The sequence below is a fragment of the Sciurus vulgaris genome, assembly GCF_902686455.1.
Source record: "Sciurus vulgaris genome assembly, chromosome: 8".
Lineage (NCBI taxonomy): Eukaryota > Metazoa > Chordata > Mammalia > Rodentia > Sciuridae > Sciurus > Sciurus vulgaris.
In genome coordinates this window covers 58,496,728-58,519,255 of record NC_136468.1, presented here as the reverse complement: position 1 = coordinate 58,519,255, position 22,528 = coordinate 58,496,728, and the positions used below count along the sequence as shown (strand labels likewise).

Here is a 22,528-nt window from a genome sequence, read left to right as displayed (position 1 = left end):
AAGGAGAGTGTTTTTTTTCCTGAAAATTGCATACCAATCTATTTGCAACTCTCTTTTGTCATTTTTTACCTTCAACCTTGGTAGTCAATGGTATGTGAATTATTTTTTCTTATTAAATTCTTTGGAGCTGATGGACAAATATTACTGTAGTTGTTTCAAATAATAAGATAAATTTTACACTGGGCTAAAGCTCAATAAAATAATGAATAAATGAGTGAATAAATCAATGACAGTGACTGAATTGGAAAGACTCTATGGGAAAATTGCATCCAAATAATTACAACCCAAGGAAATATCCCTGATCTGAAGGGCATAATAATTTAAGAATATGACACAGACATGAGAATAAGGTGTAATAGATGCTAACCTACAAAATTCAAATATTAAACCAATTTATAAGGTAAGTAATTTTCATTGGGCCTTATAATTGTTCACTTACTTATATTAAGCTTATCAATAAATATTACCTTTCTCTAAAGAGTCAGCTTATGAAGGGCTAAAATCATCAGATTACTCTTTTGCTGAATTTACAAGTCTTTCTGTCCAACATAACATTTCTTCTGTATCCCATATTTCAATAAAGGTATTTTACCTGATTATTTTCACTCAGTAGAATGATTCCAGCACATATCTGGGATATAGGTAAGTAGTACAACACACTGAAGAAGCTGTTTGAATTTGCCAAATTTAATTTTATGTTTATGGTAAATACAAAGTGTTTTACTAGATTTTCATATATATATTTATCTTAGAGACTGTATTAATTTAGATACATTTTTGAAACATTAATATAATTATTAATTAATGAAGTAAACACATATTGAACTGTTACTATGCAAGATTTGTATTTGGTATGTGTAAACAATAGGTCTATTTGTTAAAGGTGAGTACACAAGACATACAGCAAAGCTATGCAACCATAGTAAATGACTCGCACCATTTCATTTTCATTTAATGCATATCTAATGAAACAGTGTCTTAAGATTTCATGTATATTTTTCACTTAATTTCAAAACTACCCTACTATTATTATACCTATTAAAAATATGATAAAATTTGAGAGCATTATAAATAATACTCAATTCACAAAGCTAATAAATCATGCAGAATTTGATGAGATGTTTCCAAATACGTGTTTTAACACAGAAAGTCAAAATGGGGAAAGAATTTTTTCAGTTTTAAAAGGTGAAGAAAGGCTTTATTAGATTTACTCCTTGAAAAGTCTATTTTGGAGGAGCTATAAGGGTGTGGGTGTGTGTATGTCTGGGTGTGTGTAAGTCTGTGTACATGCGCTGGGCATGGATGCCGAGGTTCGGAGAAGTCCATAGACAGAAGAGAGGGTTGGGGCAAATGGAAGGCAGATTATCCTATCTAGAGGAAACAGCATGAGAACAATCCTCAAAGGAAATAAATATAATTCATATTTGAGTGAAGACACAAAGCCAAGTTTAGATAATGAAGCATATATACATATACTAAGAGATAAAAACTGAAAACTAAATTTGGGGGCCACATTGTGGAAAGATTTTTGTGCCAGAATAAGCAATTTTGTTTCTAGAGAGAAGGTGTCAGTGGTCATTTTAGCTGTAGAACAATAGCATCAAAGAGGCACAATACTATGATGAACCTGGCAGCGATGTGTGGGAGGACTCAGAGACATCTGAGCCTGGTGGCAGGTAAAGAATGACTGCTATTATTTTTTTTTAATAACAGAATAAATCAAAAAGTATTATCCTAGGTAAATGTATGATCACAAAAACAGTATGCCTCTACTTCATGTACAAACAGAGAAACAAGATGTATCCCATTTGTTTACAATAAAAATGAATAAAAAAAAAAAAAAAAAGAATGACTGTTAGATCCTGGAGAGGGAAGATTCAGGTCTTGTCACACATTATGACAGCTTAAAGGAATTCTGTATGTACATGGTGACTTGGTCAAGTCACTGAGCCTCTTTGTAGTGGTGTTTCTTAACCTTTGTTGCTTCAGAATTCTCTGTTTTCCAGTGAAGCTATAGAAGTAAAGCATACATACATTTTGTAAGTAATCTTAACTACATTTTTTGTAAGTAATCTTAAACTACATTTTTTCTCTCTGTTGTTCTTTGTCCTAGTTCTTTCACATAAATACAGGGATTGTGTAGATTTAAAGAAAATCGATTTTCCTCTTCATTCTTCACTGACTATTATTTGGAATTCACTTATTTTTATAAATTCATCTATTGAACTTCAGCCCCCATCCCTCTTACTAATCAGGTAGTTCAAACTTGGTTTCCTGGCCTCTATGAAATCTCCTTATTTTCCATAGTTATTTCAAAATTGAGAGCTATTAAGAGTCCTTGGCTCTTCAAAAGCACATAAGAGCAATTACTAATAATAAGCTTCATAAAAATTAGTCTGTCAGAAATAGTTATTTAACAGTATACATTGTAGGAAGATAAAAAGAAATGTAACCCTGGTCTCTGTAATCAAGTGCTGAGAAATTTAAATAGTAATGCTATGTGAATAAAGCAGGTATAATTTTCTGCCCTGATTATAATGTATTAATCTTATGTTAGATTTAACTGATTTACAGCCATATCACATTTGAATTTCTGTTTTCTCCATAATAAAGCAAGTAAAAAAATATTTCCAATAAATGACTTGTTAATTGAAAAAAGAACCTCAGTGAAAGATAAGTTCAAGAAAAGGTATACCTATTAGGATTTCTAGGTATGAGCATTCTAACTACTTTTCATATTAATTAATAGTTTTGAGTAGTTTTAGATGTATAATAATTATAACATTGTTTTAAATCACAAATGTATTTTTGAAGCTAAAATATGTTAAATCAATAATTATAATTATTATATAAGATTAATAATTGCCACTATTGTTTCAGAAAGTACACACCTTATTTTTTGCTAAGGAAAATACCTTTTGTATAGCTTCAAAGCCTGCTATGACAATTGTTTGGACAAAATGCATTCTAACTATTAAATAATAAGAATAGTCATGCTATATAAACAAAGATATTATCCAACTAAATATTCATGGATATATGATCAATCTCTAATTTATTTAAACATTATTGAGTACAACTTTTGCTTTGGAGAATTCCTACTAGGATCTAAAATGGAAGGATAATTTTTATTATAGGGTAGACAACATTTCTGAACCTAATAGGGATGGTTTGCCCCTGACCTCCTTAACTTCAGTTCCTACTGTGTCTGTTCAACTGCTGCTTTGCTATAACAGAAATCATAACCCTGACATTGGATTCCAGACATTAGACTTTCTTGTTATTTGGATTTTAAGGTATATGTAGTAAAAATGTCATTGTTTATAGATTGCAAAATCTAGGTTCTATGTTTCATTGGGTTGATTATTAATTGTAAGATCCAGAACAAGATTTTAAAATCTCTTTGAGGTACCAATATTCTTATCTATGAAATGGAAATAATCTGCAGAATTGCTTTAAAGGTTATATAACGTGTATTAACAAGGAAGTATATTTAAATCATACATAAATTTAGCAAATTATGATTTTATTTGTCATAGATACATTACTAGTGGTTTATATTTGCTATGATAGCAAGAAAACTCATTGTGGTACTAATAACTATATATGTTAAGCAACTATTAGCCAAGCATACTTTCCTAAGTGCTTTATAGGTATTTACTTTTTATCCTCACAATAACCTTTGAAATATGTAGTATGATTATTATTCTTTTTATAGATGGAATTAGAGACAGAAAAAAAGTAACTTGCCTAAAGGCACACAGTTAGTATGTAGCAAAGCCAAGTAACCTGTATCCAGAATTAGTTATAAATGGAGTGACTATAAAAACCTGATGCTTTTTACTTGATTTGCTCTATTATGATTTTATTAATATACATTATAAAGTACTGTTACATATATCTCTTATAACTTTGTAGTTCCTGTAGTTCATACATGTTCTTAACTAAATTGAACATGATATATATCAGTTTTTAATACAGTCTTCATATTATGCTAGTACGATAATAAAAGCAAGTAAAAGGAATTAACATATTTTCTACTTCATTTGCAGAGAATGTATGAAGTCACCGTTTCCAAGGTTGTGAAAAGTTAACATCACTCTATTCATTCCCCTCCTAATAACAATACCTACATGCATACAGTCTTATAGCTGGATTAAATAGGATTTGCCCTCTTAAATTTAAGGGACCTGAATTTATCTGGGTTCCCCACACAAACATCAGGGTCCTAATTCATCTGCTTTTTGTCATCATTAAAATTAATGATATAAACCAAAGAAAACAAAAAACATATGTGTTCATACTTCATGCAGATTATGCTTTTAATAGGAGCTTAATTTGAGTTTATGCAGATATTGCATGCTTGTCATGGTATAATTATTCAACTATGAATGCCTGTTAATTCCCAAGGTATATAACAATGAAAAGGAAAATTCTATCTTGGCTAGAATGAGAAATTCCAGAACATGAACAATTTACTCTACACTATTTTGCTCCATCGAGACCTGGTAAAGTAAGCTCAGTCAAAAAGCAAATCAATGGTCCACAAAAGTGAAAGAGGGAAACACATATCTTTCCACATGTGCATTTTAAGTCTTCCATCTTCAAAACATGGTTACTTTTTCTTTGTGATCTTAGCATTCCATAAAGCATCGGTGTTTTATTATAAATATGAAAGCACTGCTATTAGTTTTTACAACTTCATTTTATAAATGTATTCATGCTTTAGACACCACAGGGAAATTTTATCAACTTAAATGTAAATATGTTAATGGAAAAGAGCCATATGTACTAGAAGAAGAATTGGAATCTACTCTTATGATTTCATTAAGTTTCCTTTATTTTCATAGTTGCCATCTGGGAAGGGGAAGTGATGAGGCTAAAAGGATGAAGATTTTATTTATACCAAGCTTGGTTTCAGTAAAGACTTGTCATTCAAGTGTTGTCATAATGATATGATGTAACTATGACTTGCTTTTCATCAAATTAGCAAAGACTTCAAGAATAATTATTATTTTGGCAAAGTTACTGTAGGAAATAGACAATTCTGTCAATTTGTGGTGAAAATACAAATTTTGGAGGAAAGTTTGGGAGCTAAAAATATCCCTAAAATATTCAAACACTTGATCATTTCACGTCTGGAAATAAATTCTAATAAAAAGAAAAAAGAAACCATGGTGAGTATTTCAGTATTCACAAAAATACTGAAAAAAAAATTAATACCAATAAGATAGAAAGAATAAGTATGGTATAGCTATACACTTGATAATGATACAGGTGTTAAAATAGATGTTTATATTAAATGTTCTAACGTCTAGATTTCATACTTCCATTATTTTATTTTTTAAGTATTATGGAATAATGCAGAAATACATAAGATGCATGAGAATTTCCTTGAAAGAAATGTGTTAAATTATTGGGTCGCTATCTTATGAGATTTGAGTATTTTTTTTTATTTATACTATTTTATTCTATTTTTAATATTTTGTACAATGATAATGCAAGATTTATATTTTAAAAATCTGGGTTTCTAGGGGCTGGGTTGTGGCTTAGTGGTAGAGTGCTCACCTAGCACATGTAAGACTCTGGGTTCAATCCTCAGCACCACATAAAAATAAAATAAAGGTATTGTGTCCACCTATAACTAAATATATATATATATATATATATATATATATATAAAATCTGGGTTTCTATATCCTATATCTAAATAAAATATCAAACTAGCATTGCATGGATTGAATCCAGCCCAGAGACATGCTTTATTCACCAGACATAGGATTTAAAAATCTTGAATTTGAATGATTTTTATTGGGACTTAGGACTTTTCATGGGCACTTGGATGTTCCAATTATTCTCTATTTCCTTCTTTCCCATTTTTATGTCACCTGCACAGTCTTTGTGGGTATTTGAGCTTGCAAACCCTATAAAGCATTGTGACTCACTTGATCACCAAAACTACACTGTATTTATCATCTAAATTGTCCCCATTCTTCCGGTTTACTTTAAATAACAAAGTCCATAGAAGGACTGTGGTCATGCTCTCATATCTCATCATTTAGGTACTACATGGTTTAGTAATTAATTGTGGTTGAACACTGAAGTTAATGAGAACTTTAAAGGGATTCAAAACTCTAATTGTCACAATGTCATAAATCTCCATAGCTTTTCTATCATTCCTCTTTATAAAAATCAGTCTTCATGTACACTGCTATTTAACATGTCTCTGTTTTACCTAGAAAAAAACTTGACTTTCAAAATATCTATGAATATTTTGACTGCTCAAAATATATTAATTTATGTCTAAATTAATCATCCAGAATTTTTAAGCTTTGAACTGGGTTGTGTGATTGACCATGGCAAAATACAGGCAGAATAGTACTTATATAAGTATTCAGATATTATTGGGTGATTGCTTTTGCTATGAAATTAGTAACTGGAGCATAAATAACATCATACTTAGTGTATTCATGGCAATTTATAATTCTTTTTTTTTTTTTTTTTTTTTGCGGTGCTGGGGATTTGAACCCAGGGCCTTGTGCTTGCAAGGTAAGCACTCTACCAACTGAGCTATATCCCCAACCCCAATTTATAATTCTTTAAAAAAGTAAATTAATTGTTTTTATTAAGAACTTTAAATTTTCATATGTGAAGATAATATTAACATAGATACAGATTTAGAAGAAGGGCCTAATCTGAATAATAGACTGAGGTTCAGAAAACAAAAATATAGCAAAAAATATAGCAAAATCTGTTTCTTGACTGTCTAGACATTGTTGAATTAAAAATGTTAATATTTTCCTGGTTGTGTATTTCAGCGATGACCTAATTATAGTCAGAAAAACCTTAAGCAAATATGTATGCAATTATATAAACTGGAAGGGAAAGTGTAGATATAAAAAAAGTTAAGTTAGACTACTGATTATGTGTATATGTGTGTATGTGTATATATATGTACATATGCCCTCCAAAATGTGTATACACACACACACACACACACACACACATACACACACACACACACACATATATATAGACACACACACACGTATTCACATACACTCTGCACATTTGATGTCAGGTATATTACATATGACATTAAAATGTGAGTTCTTAATATATATTTTAAAGTATTTTTAAGTATGCTATTTTATTGATAGTTATTTAAGTATACATATATACATACAGAAATATGTGTATATATACACAAATTATAATTCATATCTTAAAAGTTAAGTAAAAAGAAATATAAAACATAATTATCAGGTTTACTAAAGATTTTCTACTTTAATTACTACCTCTTTCCCACTTTGATTTTTCTTTGTGACACCACTGGTTATAAGACTAAGGTGGCTTGCCCTGTGGCATTAGGTTAAAAAAAAAAAAAAAAAAAAAAGACTTAAACACAGCTTCTACCTGTTGTGTTCTGTCTGCCTCATAGTTTTGCCTTAATGCTGTTTCCTTCAATATTGTTTTACCTTTGTCTTGGTGATACTTTTATACTGCTATGTGTCTGTACACAGAGAGATGAGGTATATAATTCTGAAAGAGCACAATATTATATATGTTTGCTTCATTTTCAAATTGTGAATTATTTAGATGAGCTATGTTCTAGCTACAAAGCTCCATAATAAGGATGAACAGTAAGAGGTGAAAAGTGGAAAATGTTCAATTTGCTATTATTAACAGATCATAACCAAGGAGTATAAAATATAACAAAAAGGTATAAGTATCTGTTATATTACAGATTAGTAAATCCTAGAGAATTTAGATAACTTCTAATATTATTGTTGCAGACATGCTTTATTACTAAATAAAGCAATGACCAATTTGAAAAATAAATGCATGATCTTTACGTCATCTTTATTTGTAATCTTACATAAATATGGTGATCCGTAAATCAAAAAGAAAAGTTATACTTTGAAAAACTAGTAAAAATGTATGTCCTCATAAAGTCGTGATTAAGAAAATATAGGTGTACCTTGCACATATAAAAAATCTACAGGTGAAGTCAATAATTTTATTAGTTTTCAAGACCAAGAAATTTCTACAAATTACTATTCTACTACTTCAAGCTCAAAGAAATTCAAGTCATCATATATCATAATCTCAGAGGCATTATCTTCACCTTAAAAAAGTATATATTCAAATTGTGTCTGGTTTTCTTGGGATCATTTAAATGAGACAAAATGCTGATTGCTAATAATATCCATACCATACCATTTTAATTAAAAAAGAAGTTTCATCATCACAATTTTATGTTAGAATTTGAGCATGTAAATGTTTCTCTTCACAGAAATATTTATGAATGTAAACATATTGTAAAATACAAATCATTAAAATTTGATTGAGAACTGATTACTTACAATTATATTGGTAAATAAATCATAAAAGATAATATTTTTATCTTTAAACTTATCTTAAAAGATTTTAAATTATGGGAACTTAGCTTCATATGTACATATAAGTATGTTCATATATATTTACTGTTACTAAATTAAATAATAATTTGAAGTCATATTTCTTTTACAACGTGCAGTGCAGTTGTATAAAACTATAAATAAAACCAAAATGATGACTGAATCAAGTAATAACCATAACTTCTGGGTAGTTTAGACTTATTAATTTTACTATTATATGTAATCCATCAACATATATAAAAATGCTGAGGTTCAGATATATTGACTGCTCAGTATCTCAGCTTTAGAATCTTTTCCATTAATAATCCTGACTCCTTGCTAACTTGTATTGCTGTTATATTTAATATACAGGCTTAGCTAATTATATTAAAGGCATTATTCTATATAAAATACAAGCTATATTCCAAGTATCTTTACTAATTATAATTATCTCATGTCTATTTTTGCTGACCACTTTCAATTCCAGGTTTCTGCTTGGCTGAGCACCATGATCATACACGTGGTGGGTGTGTAGTAAGCTCAGAAACACCAACCATTTTAACACCATTTCAGCTGATCTGATGTGTTTAGGGCCTTTTGATTTTTGGATTTGCTTGAATTTTATGGAATCACAATTTTGCTATGATTTTCTCTTTCTTTGTTTAAATCTCTAAAAATTATTCATTTATGTTATTTATATAATAATGGTCATAAAAATTACATAATGACTACCTGGCTATTATTTCTACAGTCTTTGAAAGTATTGTACACGTTTTGAATAGATGATCAAATAACGATTAGACAAAATGGTATTTATACTTTATTTTAAATTATAAAATTAGCCTAGGTAATGAAAATTTCCCCATAACAAAACTATGTTCAACTAATAAATTATAACTTGGTAGATATCGCTTTATAAACTTTCACTTAGAAACATTTGAAAACATGAAGGAGTACAGTGAACTGAGAATAAACAAAAATTTAGGTGAAGTCACTTACAGCATGATCTGATTTCCATTTCTCCACAACATAAAATAATTCCCTAGGCCAATTTCGTTTAAAATTCCTTGGAGCTTTTTTGGAATAGCAAGTATTTGGGAGAAAAATCCATTTAGTATGTTAAAAGACTACTAATATAAATGCTGATGCTCTATGTGGTTCTCACAGTCTTCTTCAAAGAGGCAAAACACTTTAGAGCTGCTTGTTTTGTGGTTTTCAAAAATCAAAAGAACATTTTTGGAATTTGAGCCTAGTCTCCCGACATTTAAATTTATGCTTCTGGATATGGAGGTATTAGAAAGCTAGTTCCTCTTTACTTAAAAGACAAATTTTGCTAAGCTAGTCCATGTAAGGGAAAAAATGGAAAATTTAGACCATTTTACAGTTATTGAATAAATAGGGCATAACAACACCTATTTGCTCTGATACTCTGGTACTCAAGTCAAAATTCCTGACCTTGAGTCAAATGGGGGGATGTGGTCACTACAGTAGGTGTATCATTTTTGTCTTTATAGATATGGTTAGAAAGGGATTCCTCTCAGACCATCCAGTATTCTGAAAAATTATGTGTAATGTGCTATACGCTGTTATACACTGTCAAAGCTAAAGGCATTGGGGGGGGGAAAGTTACAGAGAGTTGAAACCTGAAAATGCCTATGTAATGGATACTGTACCTACTTATGTGGGTTTCTCAAGGGATGTTAATAATAAAGGATAAGGATGTGTCAATATTAGTGAGGGAGGATGCTACATTTGGAATGAGATATTTTTTGGCTAACTGCATCAATGGGTTGCATTGAAGTTTAGGAGAAGCAAAGGGAGGATAAGAGGGGGTGTCATAGGAAATGAGAACATAGATGTAGGAGGATATCATGTTACCCAGAGCTTTGAAACTGACCATAAAATCTTAGACACTGCTCTGGGAGAAAAAAAGTAACTGGTGGGCTGAGATGAGGGCAGTGAGTGAACACAGATGGAAATGAAAAACTGCCACAAGACCAGGAATGGAGAAAATATGATAGAAAGTAAGTTGAGGAATATCCTGAATTGTGTGTCAAACTTTAACTGTGGCACCAATGTGAATTCTGAAATTTAGAATATTAATTGCAGGCAAAATGTTCATTAGCCTTGAATGGGGAATAAACAATTAGAAAATATGGAATAAATTTGTTGAACTATTTATATGATAAAATTCATTTTAAGCACCTCTCACTTTCCTCTAATTTTTTGTATCCTCCTTAACCTTTCGTAGTACATGAAGGTGTCATTCTCTGTTAATGCTTTGTATCCTCTTGCCCTTTTTAAAAATGAAGGAGGCAAAGTGGAAAAGATGCACATGGATGGATTGTCAGGGAGAAAAGACTCGTTGTTAGAAGCTTAGACAAGTCTACTCTTTAGAAAGAGGAATGTACAACTGAGCCATAAATGTGTGGTCAACCCTAACTGCTTACCTTCCATATAGATTTTGTTTTTGCTGTTGTTGGCATATTACCATTATTTTAGCTCGCAAAGATATGCAACCACAAGGGCTTAGGGAAGGGGCCAGACTGTTTTTTTTTTTTTTTTTCTGCTTTCCCTACCCCTCCAGCTATTATGAACTCTCTGTGGTTGTATGTGATAATTTTGCAGAAGCAGAAAATGCACATGGAAGGCATGACGGCTGCTGCTGTTGACGTGGCCACCACAATCACTACTCCTGCTATCAACCTTTGCCAGCATGTTCCCCAGTGCTCACATTAAATCAAGGCAATGTCAACAGAACAGGGGAAAGTGCCAGGTCTGTGCTGAACAAGATTATAGTCTGTGAATCAGCTCACCTCTGCTGGAGTCCAGGATCTGTTGCTTTGGAGGTTTGAGGTGGATGACTTTAACCTCCCTAGCACCAAAGGGTGTTTTCTTCTACGTGATAACAATATGCTTACTCTTTTATTTTATTTTATTTTATCTTATTTTATTTTATTCTTGTTCTTTTTCCTATTGCATCTATTAGCCTCACAAAATGATCTAGGAGGCAGATATGATTTTCTTCATTTTACAGTGAAGGTATCTGCTTATGCCTCAGGAGGTACAACTGGTAATTAACAGATCTGGAATTCACAATAATTATATACATAGCCAAGGTATTATAATAGAAGACAGTGGGCTTAACTATTCAAGTTGCTTCTACATGAAACGTGTGATTTTTTAAATTCATGGCAAAAATAAAGATGTGGTTTGTGTTCTCAGGAAATATTCTGGGAACAAGGACCTATTATTTCTAATCTTACCGTGCCACAAATTGTCTTAACTTGTTTCTTCATATGCTCAAAATGATAACCAGGGGCCTATGTAACAAATGATAGACTTGAGAAGCAAAGATAAGTCTTGGTGTCTTAGAGGGATTAATTGAGAAAGATATTTCAGACATGTAAAGATAAATTTAGAAGGTTGCACACTTTGTTTTTCCTGCTGAACTACATTCCCTAGAATTTGGTTCCTTTCACAGCCAGATTTCACATGTAAATTGTTCTGTGTTTGCCCCTTTACCTCAATTATGCCTTCCACAGGAACATTTTATTTTGAATTCCATTTCCACTTTTCGACTTAAAGGGTGGTACAGGAAAACACCAATGGTTTTCTTCCTTCAACCTCCCTGGAGTTTTTCCAAGGCTTTTTTTGGTTGTTATTTTCATTGAATATGGAAATTCTGAATGCCTATTGCTAGGTATTGTGTTCTGTTTTCACTTATTTGTTCTTCCCATCTCTATTTTATTTTCTCCATTTCCTTTAATACCCCTTCCTTTTCCTCCATTGGTCCTCCCCTTGCTTCAATAAAAGTACCTTTACTAATGTTAAGTCTGGCTCTCTATCATTTTATTTCCTTTTAAGTGTTGAAATTCTTACTCAGAAGTGAAGTCACAACTCTCATTCACACCACTACTCCTCCTTTTTCCCTTTTTAGCTAAAGTTTTACCTAACTCCCACCTTGCCTGCAGGTCCCTTCTCCATCTTGACCTCAACAGAGTAGAATCCAAGCACCAACCTCTTGCTTTGCAAGGCAGGGATCCTATTACCAAGATAGTTCTGGCAAGGATGCTCCAAATCCTATCATAAAATCACATTATTTGGCACCATCATGTCTAAAACATGCCTTTAGCTTTTCTGCTTCATTTATTCTTTACTATCAATTATCAAATAAATCTTTGTAGTCCTTCTGCAAAGCAATTCTGCTGTTTGTTTGTTTTTCATCTACCTTTACCATTCAGGTATATGCTGTGATTATATAGACTAGATTTTTGCTTAACTTCCTAACCAATCTCTTTCATTCTTTATTCCTTTTCACCCAGTCACTTTATCACATACTCCAGCCCCCCCCCCCCCGCCCTTTTTTTTTCCGTACTGGGGAATGAGTTCAAAGGTTTGGGCATGTGAGGCAAGAGTGCTACCACTGAACTACATCCTTTAATTGTTATTATTTTGAGGCAGGGTCTTGTTAAGTTGCCAAGACTGGCCTTGAACTTGCAATCCTCTGCTTCAGCCTTCAGCATAGCTGGGATTATAGGTGTATACCATCATGCCTGGTATCTCTTTTTCCATATACAAAAATTTCTTTTCAGATTCTTCATAATTCAAATTCTTTTCTTCCATTTACAGTAGACAAAATGTATAATTTAGAAGAATTTCTTTACTAAGCAAAAAGCGAGTAGATTTACTGTTAATTTCATGTCTTTGTTTTTCTAAGTTTTTAAAGAAAAATATTTATTTTATTCTAACCATTCGGCCAAACACTTCCCAGTCATTATCCAAGTTTATTTTCAGTAGCTTAACATAGTTATTGTAATAAGAGGTTAGTAATTAAAAAGACCTGAGTTTAAATCATGACTTTATGATTTTGTAGATGTGATTTTGTGTTATTTAACATTTCAATTCCCAGTTTTCTCATCTATAAACTGCCAAACTCTTATCTGCCCATTTAGAATGTTTTAAAAATTCATGATGTAGGAAATAAGATAACTTAGTTGGCATAGTATTTGGATATGTATTCATTCATTTCTGTAGTAGTTTTTGTGATTCTACCTCACACCAGGGAGCAGAGTCATGCAGTTGAATCACAAAGTTAGAGTATTAGTTCTCTGCCACTTACAGCATGGTAGGAGAGACACATTAAACAAATGCTTTTGACACATTCATATAGTTTTAATGTATATTTCTTAAGCAACAATGTCATATGATGACTTAACTTAGCTTGGGATTGGGAATAAGGGAGTCAGGAAGAGCGTCCCTAAGAGAATATAAGGGAAAGGTAAATGGAAGTTATGTAGAAAAGTGTTCAGGAGTAACATCATAGTAGTATTTTGTTGTTTTATTGGTGTTTTTGTTACCTGAACACCATTCCGTGAACCTCTGTTCTCTGAAAATCTATTGTACAGTACTACGTTATTTTATTCTGATTGGTCTTCATGTTTGTTTTTGCATTTTGATTTACTCCCATTCCTCTGTGCCTTGAAGTGTTCTTTTTTTCCATTTTCTGGATTGACTCTACTCTTGTGTTAACCTTCTTTAAAACTAGCGCAAATACTCCTAGGCAAAATTGAACATCATCATTTTGGGGTTTCCATGGCATTTTGTATAGAACTATATTATACTAATGCCTTTTATATTATGTATATGTTTAAATCTAAGCACTCATGCAATTTTAAAGGCAAAAAACATTTCAAGTTTATTATTCTTCTATAAATCCATATTGTTGGTTTCATCCCAAAATCACTATAAAAAAGTTGTCAATAAGGTTTTTATTGCCAGTTTTGTCTTTAAGAAACTCTAAGGATTTCTGTCTCATACAATCCAATTTTATTACCACTATTTTAATGTGGCACAAATGGTATTCTTTGTGTATGTATGCTGATAGATTGTGAATACCTTTTTGACACATATTTAAAGACCATAAGAAATTGTCATTTGATTATAAAATTGGACATACGTAGAAAAATGATGTGAAATGTACAATCCTATTCTTTTTATTTTTCTACATTCCAGGCTAACAAGATAAAAACCATTAAAATATGAAATATTCATTTGGGAATTCAAAAATATAGGGTGCAATTTGATCTAGTTGACACTGAAGTCACTCAGCATAGTTAATACATGAAATTATCCTTCACTAGAGGACACGTTTTTACTCTGAATCTTCTTTCATGTTAACATTTTTTTCCTCAGAATTTTAAATAGGGGAGGGCATTTATTTTTTTCCAAAAAGTAAAGTTATTTTTTCAACTTTTTAGAGCTTAGGTTTGGATAAGAGCAAAAAACACATTGAAGTATTAAGCCTCCTAAGACTCAGGGATGAGACAATTTAGAGCTGTTAGGAAAAAGAATTCCATTCAGTAAAAAGAAAAGTATATGTTAAGCATTCATCTCAAGCACCGCTTTGCAGACCGTTTTCAGAGAATCAGTATAAAATACTTCTCTTTAGTTATGAAGGAAATCTCAAGATGTCAGTTCAGCATCATGTTCTGTTTGGCATTCCACTTACAGGGGAAAATATGCTTTAACATATATTATGCATGTTGATATTAATTATAAGTAGTACACAATTTGCCATTTTTAAAAATTAAATGCAGTTTTTCAATAGGAGTAAGTTTTTCAGCTTCGTGGGTACAAATCTATAAAATTTGTCAATTTTTCATATTTTGACAAATACCATATTGCAAATATTACTTCACAGATTTAAAAAGACAATGTTGAAAGTATGGATTATAATGCAATTTTAGGTTTGAATATACTATTTAACAGTCTGTAGACTTTAATTACTTGACTAAAATGATATATATCTAAACCACATATAGTTATAATCTGATTTTTAAATTGCATAAACAACTAATAAAAATGTACTCCCCTTAAAGTGGTTGTTGTCATTTCTTTTGGAAAATTCATTTTAGGGTTCTTTTTGCAAATTGAGTTTTTTCATAATTATACAATTCAAAGGGATGTGTGCACATATATACATATTTGAATACATTTGGCTTATATATGCATGTATTTATACACACATACACAAATAATTCATAGATTTTATGTAGTGTATTTTTAGACACCTTGATTTGTTAACTGTAAATGAAAACTGTGTAATCAAACTAAATTTTAAAGGCTGTGAAATGTGTTGATGATATAATATTCATTTTTGAACTTGAAATATTAAATATATATGTAGAGAATAAAGTAAGACATTATGAAAATTCATTCTTAGGAAAATATATTTGAAAACAGCATTATTAAACCATGAAAGAATCAAAGTTAGTCTGTCCTTTTATCAAACAAAAACTAGAAATTATATTTGAGAACATTTGAAAGTCTGAAGTTCAATGCCATGGATTCTCTGAATAACAAAATATTATGCAAGATTATTTTCATATTTTATACTGCAGTAGAGGAAGAAGTGCATGTGGCTCCTGGATTTGAAGTTAGTTTGGAAAAATGTTGATAAGAACTTTAAAAGGAAAACCATGCAATTCAGGGACTAGGTTAAGTCAGTTTGAATATTTCATAGGATAGATCAAGATGTGTTTTTAATAAAAATATAAGAATTTAAGAATCAGAGAACTAATACTGTTTGAATGATGAAATACCCTCCTTTCCATTTCTAAAATGATATCCTTCATCATTTTTCTTTAAAGAATAGAGAGGGAAAACAATGTTTGCAGTTGATTTGCCTAAATATCTGTGGCAACAACCTGTAACCTGGCAGTAGCATGTTCTGCAAGGAGGAAAGATTCAGCTCAAATGCAAAGAAAAAAAAAAGCCCATGACACAAAGCTGAATCAACAATGCAAGATGGAATCAAAGCTCATACCTAGAAACAAGGAAAACAAGTTCAAGTGGGATGAAATGAATGCTTTTAACTATTTTTTTCTCTTAAAAACAAAATTAGTTTCTTAAAACTGATATTTTTAAAGTTGTAATAACTATACTGATATGGGTGATTACATTAATTTACTTAAGTTAAAAATATTTTCAAGAGTCTAAACTGTATAAGACACCATTCTGAAGAAAATGGTTTGGATTGGTAGAATATACCTTTACACGGAATATTTTATATTTCATCTATCTAGCCTAAAAAGAAAACTCCAGACTAAAATAGCATATGCCTTATCAGTAAGAGAGCTGGGGTGGGAATGTGAGGGAGAAATTAGAATAATAAATCTCAGTGTCACAATTCAGAATCTATTCAGCAGAGTGCTTTACTGGATTATACGCATTTGATTACAATATCCCTTTGAGGTAAAATGATATAATTAAATCTCAATCTAATACTGTGGTTAATCCAAAGTGGTTTCTTGAAACTCAGTCAGGCTTAGATAAAACTGCTTTACTTTCCCTCCATTTGTTTAGGCAATGACTTCTTACTCTTCTAAATATGAACATTCAGAAAGGTAATGACTTATTAAGAAGTAGTGAGTGATGAGCTTAAACAGAGACATTTTGATTGTTTGTTTTTCCAACTGGCTAAGCACTATAGAATGCTAAGATGCTTTATTTAGAATCTAAAGCAATAAGTCATGAACAAATAGAGTTCTTCAATATTAGAGCATCTTACTTTTTCTAATGGACATACAGGTTGCATTTTTTCATTACTCTGTACACTCTGCTCAGTTTTAAACTCTAGTTAGCTCACAATCTGCTCTCTAAGAGTATTAGTGAATTGATGTTTTCTACATGCCAAATACATGTTGTTCATATACAGACCAAAAAAAAAAGGGGGTGGGGTGGCAGTGGCATTTAAAGAGAGTCAAGGGAAACTTGCTTCCTCTCAAATTGAAATACCTGATTGTTAAATGGATTGTGTCATCTCATGCCAGTTGGATTGCTGATGGGGGAAGATAAAAGGCAATTCTTTGACCAAAATAAAAATTTCCTTTATCCTCAGAGAGCTTTAATTTGAAACTCAAACAATGGAGCACAGTTTTCTTGTACCGCTGCCTTCGGTTATTACCTGTTGAATATTGGTTTGTACATGTCAACCCCTTTGCCTTCTGCTTGCCTCCTTTGCCCTCTCACCTTAAAACTCCCACTTTTCCAAGCTTCAAAAAATTTACTGCTAAACATCACATCACCTTTGTAATGTAGTGCTTCCTATGTGTCAGTTTTCAGGAATAAAATGTACATTTTACTCAAAACATTCTGCATTTTCTTTATTGCAGTAAATGAGTGAGAAGATCCCCCAAATCTTTATGTCCTACCTTATTCAGAATACTGAAGTCTAAGAAGAAAGAGCCTTCCTATTGGAACAAAGAACCCAGAATAAGAATCAAGAGATACAATTATGATGTGATAAAGTCCATTGTTAGCCATGTCAGTTACCAAAATGGATTCTGACATATGTTCCTTCTTCCTTTTCTTCTTTCCCTTTTTTCTTCTTTCTTTTTTAAAATTATAAGTGTGTATATATTCTCCACTTCTTTTCTGTCTTGCTACATAAGGACAGCAAGATAATTTTTAATTGCACATCCGTGTAAATGTTGCTTCCAAAAGAATTATTTAAATCTGTTCTCTCTTTAGGTTATATGCATATGAGAGATAATGCAATTATGCTAACCCAAAAAAATTAGCATTTTAGCATTTTTATTTGTTAATAATCATAAATTATTCCTGACATAAAAGTCACGATATACGTCAAATATAGAAAATCACTTGTATTGCAATATAGAGGTCTCATGATTTTTTTTGAGAAAGATTTGCTAGTATTTACCTAGGAGTTCAAACTAAACAGGACTTTTATTTCATGTCTCATTTTAATTTTCACCTTGTAGCTTTTTGCACAAGAAAAAAAAAAATCCAAGAGGAATAAACTCTTGAGAAACAAAGAAATGATTCTCAATAGTTCAGGGAGTTTATGTGATGTGAATCCTACCCACAAATATACAACCTATTTCAGACATTCTCTCTAAATTTTATTATAGCACTTAGCAGAATATATGTGTCTATTGTTGACCTCCACATTTGTGTTGCTAATAGAGTATGTATAATAATGGCATTATCTACAATATAAAAAGAAGTCAAAGAAACTTTCTCTGAGGAAGTAATGCATGAGTCAAGATCAGAAGGATAAGATGGATTTATTAAAGAAAACATGTGAGGAAAGATATTCCTAGGTAACAGAAATAATAAGTTCAAGGACCTACAAGAAGAGAGGCTGAGAATTCGAGGGAACCTAAAGAAGAGAAAGAGCTCCCAGATGTCAGGAGAGGGAAGGGAGTGGTCCATACAAAGATGCAGAGGTAGGAGGAACCAAGACAAAAAGGAAGATTTCTTTAATTGCTAGAATAAAAAGGAGGCAAAGGAATGGCCTTAGACAAGGTAATAGTCTGCCCTTTGTTTTTTGAGATGATAGCTCTGGCTTGGGTGTGGAGACCTGACTGCATAGAGCCAGTGGAAGCAGGGAGGGATGAAGGAGTGGAGGGAGTGAGATGTGATTTAGAAGTATTTTTTCATCAAGTTAAACCATATGTTTTTGTAACCTTTAAACCTCTGGTCTGGTACCTAGTAGAAGAGTCCAGTTAGTCAATTGCAGGCAGGCACCATCTCAGAGGCAAAGGTCCTTCTTTTCACATTTCCCAAGTATTTTCCCACTACATCTGAGATCACAGATTCTTGCCATTTCTTGCCTATGTTGCACTGTCTCTGACCTTAAACATGGCCTGCTTTTCTGAACTTAAGTAGCTTTCTTTTTATCTTACTATTATTTTTAAAGAAATTATGGCCAATTCAAGGTTAAGTCTTTAATGTCATTAATTTTCCCATTTGCATTCCAGAACACCTTACATATAATGGTGGTCTTGTGCCCATTAAAAATGCCACATGCACACACACATCATCCACCAGACAGAAGACTGGGAATTGCTGCTCTCACATTCAGTATCCTAGAAATATTAAATTACATGATAGTGGAATCTATACTTTAACAGTATAACATGACATCAATTCTAAAAATAAAAAACACCATCAGCAACAACACACTTTAGGATACCAAAACTTGCAAACTTGAAATTACTATGAAATTTATAAAGTATCCACGAAATATTTTTGCTTTGAGTATTGCAATAGTTGAAAAATATATCTGTATATATACACACATAATGCACTATATAATACATAGATATATAATATAATCACAATGAAAACATTTGTAGAAAACCTTCTATAGGTTTTTAAGTACATTAAATATAAATCAAACTGCATTTATTTTAATTTCTTCTTCCTAAGTCAAACATTTTCTCTTTGGACTATTATGATATGTGACAATAAATAATTTTGTATCTGCATTTTATCTTTCTTTTCTTTTCTCTTGCTCTATGTCAACACTCAACTAGTCTCCGCCCTGTTCATTAAATCTTTTTACTAACAGATGTTACTTTCTTTTTTCCCCCCTTTTCCTCTTTCATGTTATCCACAGAAGATCGAAGCATTTAGTCATTCCTGTCCATTGTATGCAGAGGTGTGGGGGTTAAATTTTGTATGATTCTTGTGTTCCGGTTGCTTCCCTAATGTTTTCAGTTATTTTCTTTGATAATATTTGATATATGCTGACTGCTTCACCAAATAGAAATCATCTTAAATCCAGCTACTTTTGTGAGAATAAAAATAAATAGTAAGTACTGAAACAGATCTTATCGATTTTGTAGGGGCAGTCAACTCATTTCCAATAAGTAAACATTATTTTTGTGAAATAATCATGAAAACGTTCCCCTGAAATTACATGATATGACTTGTAATCACAAAATATGTGCCTGGAGAAACAAAGGTAAAAAAACAATTATACAATTATAAAATAATTATCTAATGTTACTCACAGAAATTTATTTTATTTAAAAAAATCATAAGTAGCTTGAGGCATACAGATAATTGTGACTTTCCTTTTATATATTTGGCAGTGAAAGCAAAGCAATGAACTATAATGATAAGGATGCTGAGTTAGCTGTTGAGAGAAATGAGCTTAAATTCAGCTTTACCACTAAGCACCCATGGATTTCAGAACTTTAATCAAACTGAGTTTAAAATTTCTTTATTCTGAAGTGAAGAGTGGGAAAAACAGTGAATTAGAGGAACTTTATGGTAGCTATTAGCTATAGTATCTTTTAAAAATATTTTTAAGCAAGAATTTCTTGGCAGTTATAGTCACAGTTTATCATATAATTTTTTGAAAGGAAGATATCAGACATATAGTTTTTTAAAAGGAAAATATCAGATATTGCTGAGCTTTATTTTCAATATAGTAATGGACTTAAAAAGTGGCAGTATATAAAATTTCCCACTTAATTTTCATATTAAAATATTCAAGATTAAAATATATTTTTAACAGTATAGTTAAAAGTGCTTTTCTTTTTTGTCTTAGGAGATTATTAAAATTTCAGACTTTGATAGAAGGTAGAACAGTAAATGGGAAGAAATTTGTTATAATTTTTGTGGCAAATATATCATGTAATGTTGTCTTTTTACCTCCTATGAAATTTTTTTGTAATCATGAGGTTGAAAAACCAGAGATTGTGCCTGATAAACTTTATAAACAGGGTTTTTCATCTCACTTCTAGTTCGCCAGGTGTTTGTATGTTAGAAATGACAATATCTTTCTTACTACCCACATAATCTTTTCCTATTCCTCTGTCCGATAGTTTTTATATCTTTCTAGAAAAGAGCTTTACATATGTCTAAGATCCTATGAAATTTTAGCATTAATTTAAAAATGTTTCCACATTACTGATAGTGTAACTATGACTGCTGACAAGGTGGTAACATCACTGTCTAGCATAACATTATACCAAGAGTGAGTATTCCTTCTTCAAATCTTACATTTGTCCCCAAGATTTAGGCCAACAGAGGGCAAGTAAATGTGGGACACTAAATATTTATCCTTTTCAGGTTAAGCAATTTAAATATGAGGTAAGCTAACTACTAAATGCCAACAAAGTATAAATCAAAAGAAGAAGAAAATGTCAGGGAGTTTGAACCCTGGCACATGTACAAAACCCCATCTGCAACACTACAGAGATTCAGACTTTTAGCCTTTGTATAATGCTCTGTGAGAATCTCAAGTGAGGTAACTGACTGGAATAGAAAAAAGGTAAACTGTACTTCTTCATCAGTAACCTATCTTCTTAAGTATACAAGCTTAGTGTGCATCAGATAAGTGTTTTTTAGCAAGAGACAAATACTAAGGGATGAAAATGTTGAGGAGACCAATTTAACGTCATTTTAGTGGCAGTAAAAGTCACACAATGAATCAATGGCAGACCTGTGAATTGATTTTAGATCCCATTAGACTTCCATTTTAGCCACTCAGCAATTCCTAAGATTGCTTTCAGTGACCAGAGATGCACAATTGAATTAGAATGGCAGAATGGAAAATAAAAATAAAATAAAAATGGAAAGTAGTCATTATATATGGTTTGATTTCTGACAATTTGAAATGGTGTTATTTGCTGCCCGTAAATGTACAGATTTCAAAGCTATGCTCAGGTAGTAGTACCAACTTTTCTATCACTTATTTTGAAAGGATGTTAAATGACCACATATAACAGCAAAATATGTAAAGATAAAAAATATTTGTGTTAAATGAAAGATAAAGATGTATGGCACTCAATTTTGTAGACAATAATTAAAGGATCATCTCACCCTTTACATAAATATATTTCTCAAAATACATTTGTTCTACCTGGAATTTTTAAAGATTCATGAATAGAAATTTGAAATTGAATGAAATGTAGCTTTGTTTTCCAAACATGGTAATATTTCAACATCTTTTTTGGTAGAAATAGCTAGATAAGTTCATTTACATTGAGGACAATGGAATAATGAATATGCCTATTATTATGTAATAATACAGATGCCATATGAAATTCAGTATTTTCTGTTTTTAAAACAATCTAGAATTTATTAATTTATAGCAATATTCCTAGCATCTACTGTTGCAAAGATTTTTCTGTCATTGAAAAATGACATGATCAAAATATTAGGAGAAAAACAAGTGCATTATTGTTAAACTTAATTGAACAAGTGTTGGAAAATCTTTTTCGTTTTGGTAATTTAAGGACTCTATATGTTAAGTATACTTTTATTAATACTGCAAATTCTAGATTTTCCCTCTTTGGTAAAATAAT

At 31.4% G+C, this 22,528-nt stretch overlaps 1 protein-coding gene and 1 long non-coding RNA gene across 9 annotated transcripts in view; one reads left to right on the top strand and one right to left on the bottom strand.

Annotated features, from left to right (window-relative positions):
- LOC306668406 overlaps window positions 1-12,863 on the top strand; it is a 50,916-nt gene extending 38,053 nt beyond the window's left edge. The window contains exons 3-4 of the long non-coding RNA XR_013765862.1: window positions 4,851-5,181; window positions 11,028-12,863. This is a non-coding gene — a long non-coding RNA (uncharacterized lncRNA). The remainder of the gene's footprint in view (window positions 1-4,850; window positions 5,182-11,027) is intronic.
- Window positions 1-22,528, bottom strand: part of SEMA3A (semaphorin 3A) — a 465,420-nt gene that overhangs the window by 91,621 nt on the left and 351,271 nt on the right. The window lies entirely within an intron of this gene.